The following is a 6,000-nucleotide window of genomic DNA, read 5'->3' on the forward strand; positions in this document are numbered from 1 at the left end:
TTGGCTGTATAGCTAGACGTCAGAGCAGTGGCGTCTCTCTTCCGTTGCTGCTAACGAGTAGTAGAAGGAGGTGGAGTGCTCCGACGCGTCGGAGCAGCCGGAGCGGCAGCTTCTGTCTTCCACCATTGCTGACGAGGCAGAGGAGGAGGCGGGCTGCTCGGACGCGCCGGAGCAGGCGGAGAAGGAGGCGGAGTGACGCCCTCACGCGCCGGAGCTGCTAGAGAAGGAGGCAGAGTGCCCTGATCACTCACCGGAGGAGGAGGAGGAGGCGGAGTGCCCTGACTTGCCGGAGGAGGAGGAGGAGGAGGCAGAGGCATCCCGTTCGGAAGCTTGATGTGCTCCTTCCGCCATAGACGTGGAGTCTTCAGAGCAACACCCAGCTGAGTATCCCCTTCACCGGTAGGGTGGTCAAGCTCGAGCTCCTCAAATCCCTCCGTTACTTCATCCACCATCACAACAACATAGCCTTGTGGAATTGGATGGCAGTGAAAAGTTGCGTTGGGTTGAGGAGGTGCAACAGAGCCAACAACCGCCTTGACTTTGAGGTTCTGCCATTGCGTCATAAGCTGGCAATGTTGAGCTTTCGTGATAGCATCCACGGGGTAGCTAGGATCCGTGAAGTCAGGCTGCTGAATGAGCTCGTGGAAGTCACGCTGCTTCTCCGCTGAGATGGCGGTGTAGATTTTGGGGTAGCTCTGGCACCTAGCCGGCTCTCAACTTGTTCCTCTAGCTTTCGTACCCTTGCATTCAGCTTCTGCAGTTCACTCTGCTCCAGTTTCCTCTTCCTCTCCCAGGTTTTGTAACCGCCTGCGCCGGGAAACCCAACCTTCTACGCAATGGAGCCTGCCGTGCCTCGTGTTCGTCCAGGGTGCTCAGGATTCCCGAGGGCCTCGGTGAGCTCGTCATTCTCTTTGTCGGGAACGAACGTCCCTTGCTGTGCTGCGACGATACACTTCTGAAGCTTCTTGACGGGTATTTCAAGTTGCTCCTCCGTCCAAATGCACTTCCCTGTTTCAGGGTCCAAGGTTCCCCCAACCCCGAAGAACCAAGTCCTTGAACGGTCTGGCCAGTTCAATGTCTCTTGTTCGACCCCTTTAGCAACCAGGTCATTCTCAGCCTTGTCCCACAACGGCGGGCTTTGAGGTAGCCACTTGACCTCGTGCGATGGTGAAACTTCTTCTTTGCAGCATTGTTCTTGTTTGTCTCTGACATCTTCTTACTCCTGTCCGATGTCTTGTAGGCCACAAATGCGGGCCAGTGATCTCTTATCTTCTCAAATCGGCCGGTGAATTGTGGAGTCTTCCCTTTGTCGACATACGTTGATTTCAACTCATTCTTCCACCTCCTGAATAGACATGCCATCTTCTTAAGAGCATGAGCCTTGACCGATGGCTCTATAACTGGCTTATTCGGATCCTCCTCTGGTGGAAGGGTGAAATTTGCCTTCAGCGCTGTCCAAAGATCATCTTTCTGTCTATCGTTGACATAAGGAACTTGAGGGTCTACGTTCTTAGGCTGATTCCATAGCTGGATGCTGATTGGGATCATGTCCCTAACAATAGCCCCGCACTGAGCAGAAAATGCTTCCTTGGTCTGCCTGGGTTCAATCGGTTGGCCATCGTTCGCGATTGCTGTGATCGTGAAGCTTTCATCCTGGCGCAACCTTTTCTTCGGGCCTCGTCTCTTTACCGAAGTTTGGCTCGATCCGGAGGGCTATAAAAGAAGAAATAAGAGTTAATATATGCATCAATTAGCTAGTCAGCACAGGCTTAATTAATATATATACCTCGCCGGACTTTGCAACACCTCCCTGCTCCGTTCGATCACCGGAGCCATCATCACGAACATCATGATCATGTCCTTCATCCTCCATTGTTTGATCACCGGAGCCTTCACCCTCTCCTTCCAGACCATCGATGTCGTTGAGATACGACATGACATCACCTCCGCCGAGGATTATGTCCCCAACAACTGTTTTGTTTCCAAGCCTCGGTGCTCCATAGTTTCTGCAAATATTACAAGATGGCAATTAATATACAAACATGACAGATGGATATATTAATGGAAAACATAGACCTAGCTAGCTCGATGCTTCTACGGTTTGGGGTGGCCTCGACAACGCTTCTAGGGTTTGGGGTGGCCTCGACGACAACGCTCTTTTAATTTGGTAAATTTGGGTGGCCTCGGCGCTTCTAGGGTTTGGGGTGGCCTCGGCAACGCTTCTAGGGTTTGGGGTGGCCTCGACGCTTCTAGGGTTTGGTCGGGCGAGAGGGGGTTGATCAACCTCCCCCTCATGTTGAAGAGTTACCTGAGTTCTCTCATGAATGTCCGACGTCCGGACCGCCTCTCTCATGAATGTCAAACAAGGGATTTAACAAAATGGCGCCATTCTGGATGTGCAGAAAATGGTCCCTATTTTTCCTGATCTCATCTACCCTTCTATATGTCACGTTGTCTAGTGTCAAAGGATTCAAGAAAACCATGGCTTCATCATTAGCCGAAAGTAACTTGCGCATGATGGTATGAAGCTCTCCAAAATTATTTTTGAACGGAATCCTGATAGGATAATTTTCTTTTTGGTACAAAGTTCAGCAAGAGCCTTTCGAATATCGCTATTTGGAAGGCCTTTGCTGAACTTCGTACCAAAAAGCGAATTATCCTATCAGGACTCCGTTCCAAAATAATTTTGGAGAGCTTCATACCATCATGCGCCTGTTACTTCCGGCTAATTATGAAACCATGGATTTCTTCAATACTTTGACACAAGAGAACGTGCACATATAGAATGGTAGATGAGATGCACATCCATAATGGGGGCATTCTTGATAAATCTCTTATATATCTCGAGAGAGTTTGTCGGGTAGGGGCTGGAGGGGGTAGGAGACCGACAATGTTTTTTTCTAGGGTTTGGGTGTCCTCGAGAGCTGGTCGAGCGAGAGGGGGTTGATCGACGTCCCCCTCTCGACCCCTCGGCGATTGATATGTCTCCAACGTATCTATAATTTATGAAGTATTCATGCTGTTATTTTATCATTCTTGGGTGTTTTACAATCATTTTATGGCAACTTTATATCATTTTTAGGACTAACCTATTGACCCAGTGCCTAGTGCCAGTTGCTGTTTTTTTGCTTGTTTTTTATATTGCAAGAAATCAATATCAAACGGAGTCCAAACGCAACGAAACTTTACGGAGATTTTTTCTGGACCAGAAGGAACCCAATGGGCCTGAGCTGCACCTGGGTGGTGCCCCGAGGGGGCACAACCCACCAGGGCGTGCCAGGGCCCCCTGGCGCGCCCAGGTGGGTTGTGCCCACCTCAGTGGCCTCCCGCACCCCCTCTTTGCACTATAAATTCCTAAATATTCCGAAACCCTTTGGGGTAGCCCTAGACGAGAAGTTCCGCCACCGCAAGGTTCTGTAGCCACCGAGATCCAATCTAGACCCCGTTCTGGCACCCTGCCGGAGGGGGAAAGCATCTCCGGTGGCCATCTTCATCATCCCGGCGGCCACCATGATGAGAGGGAGTAGTTCTCCCTCGGGGCTGAGGGTTTGTACCAGTAGCTATGTGTTTGATCTCTCTCTCTCTCATGATCTGTATCATGGGCTTTGTTAATATAGTCGGATCATATGATGTTTCTCCCCTCTATACTCTTATTATGATGAATTGAATCTTTACCCTTCAAAGTTTGTCTTGTCGGATTGAATATTCATAGATGAGAACACATGATATATGTCTTGCAATATGAATACTTGAGGTGACAATGAGGTATCCTATTGATTCACTTGATATGTGTTATGGCATTCAACTCGCGGATTCCCGCGGTGATATTGGGGTAATCTATGCATAGGGGTTGATGCACGTTTTTCTCCGACAGAAACTTTGGGGTCTCTTTATAATTCTTTGTGTGGATTGAGTATTATGAATATGAATTTGCTTTGATGTTATTCTAGTACGTACTCTAGGATAGATCGAATGGAAAAAATAGCTTTGTGTTATTTTAGTACGAACTCTTGAATAGATCGAACGAAAGGAATAGCTTTGAGGTGGTTTCGCGCCCTACAAACAATTCCTATCTTTTGTCCTCCGCTAATAGGAACTCGGGAGTGATTCTTTACTGCACTTTGAGGAATAATCATATGATCCAACTATGTTAGCATCGTTGAGAGGTTGCACTAGTTAAAGTACGGACCCTAGGCCTCATTTTTAAGCATTGCAAAACTGTTTTTGTGCCCGTTTACTATTTGCTACCTTGCTGTTTTTATTTATTCAGATTATAAAAATATATTTCTACCATCCATATTACATTTTATCACCATCTCTTCGCCGAACTAGTGCACCTATACAATTTGCCATTGTATTGGGTGTGTTGGGGACACAAGAGATTTCTTGTATTTGGTTGCAGGGTTGTTCGAGAGAGACCATCTTCATCCTACACGTCCCACGGATTGAAAAACCTTAGGTCATCCACTTGAGGAAAATTGCTACTGTCCTACAAAACTCTGTGCTTGGAGGCCCAACACGAGTCTACAAGAATAAAGTTGCGTAGTAGACATCAGCGATCCTCGACCCTCGACCCCTCGACGACCCTCGACCCTCGACCCCTCGGCGACCATCGACCCTCTACCCTAGTTCCCGACCCTCGACCGCTCGGCGATCCTCGACACCCTCATTCCTGATAAAAAATAAGAAGAGGAAGAAGAAGAAAAAAAAATGAGGAGAAGAAGAAAAAATAGAACATTCTATTTTTTTTTCTCCTCTATTCCTTCTTCCTCTCCTCTTTTTTCTTCTTCTTTTTCCTCTTCTTATTTTTTTCTCCTCTTCTTCCTCTCCTCTCCTTATCCTTCTTCTTCTCCTTCTTCCTCTTCTTATTTCCCTTTTTCCTGTCCTTCTTTTTCTTCTTCTTCCTTCTTCCTTCTTTCTCGATAAAACTTTTCTAAAAACGTAACTTTTGCATATATAAAAGTTTTTCTTCTTCTTCTTCTTCCTTCTTCATTCTTCATAGCTAGATATATAAAACTTTTCTAACAATGTAACTTTTGCATATATACAACTTTTTCTTCTTCTTCCTTCTTCCTTCTTCTTACTAGATATATAAAACTTTTCTAAAAATGAAACTAACCTAAAATGCACTAAATCAGAGAACATACATAGATACAATTTTTCAAAAAAGTAACTTTTGCATATATGAACATATATACACAAATAATATACATACATATATACATTTTTCTAAAAATGCAAAAAACAAATCATCATATATATGAACAAAAAATCTGGAAAAAAAACAGGACATATAATCATATATACACACATACATATAATCACACATATACATATAGTCTGAAAAAAATCATCATATATATATATATATATATATATATATATATATATATATATATATATATATATATATATATATATATATATAAACAAAGAGGAGAAGGCCGGCCGGACCGAACGTGGCGGCGGCGTGGTCGGGGCAGGCCGGCGGCGCGGGGCGGCGTCGGGGCAGGGCCACGGGGCGGCCGACGTCGAGGCAGGGGGCACGGGGCGACGACGACGAGGCAGGGGACACAGTCCGGCGCGTCGGGGCAGGGCAGGGGTGCGGGGCGACGGTGACCAGGAGAGGGCGGCGACGGCGAGCACGGGCAGCCTGGCGGCGTCGAGATGAGCTCGACGTCGTCGGGAGGCAAATGGTCGATGACAACTGAAAAATTTACAAGTGTTGTTTATATACCCAGAGCATTGGTCCCGGTTCGTGGCACAAACCGGGACGAATGCCCCCCTTTGGTCCCGGTTTGTGGCACCAAACGGGACCAAAGGTCTCTTTTCACCAGCCCAAAGGGCGGGAAGCAGAGGCCTTTGGTCCTGGTTGGTGGCACCAACCGGGACTAAAGGAGGCATTGGTCTCGGTTGGTGCCACGGTACCAATGCCCCCCTTTAGCCCCGGTTGGTGCTACCAACCGGGATCAAAGGCCTTGTGCTGACCGCGGCCAAAAG

Source organism: Triticum aestivum, chromosome 2D, assembly GCF_018294505.1.
Source record: "Triticum aestivum cultivar Chinese Spring chromosome 2D, IWGSC CS RefSeq v2.1, whole genome shotgun sequence".
NCBI classification, from domain to species: domain Eukaryota; kingdom Viridiplantae; phylum Streptophyta; class Magnoliopsida; order Poales; family Poaceae; genus Triticum; species Triticum aestivum.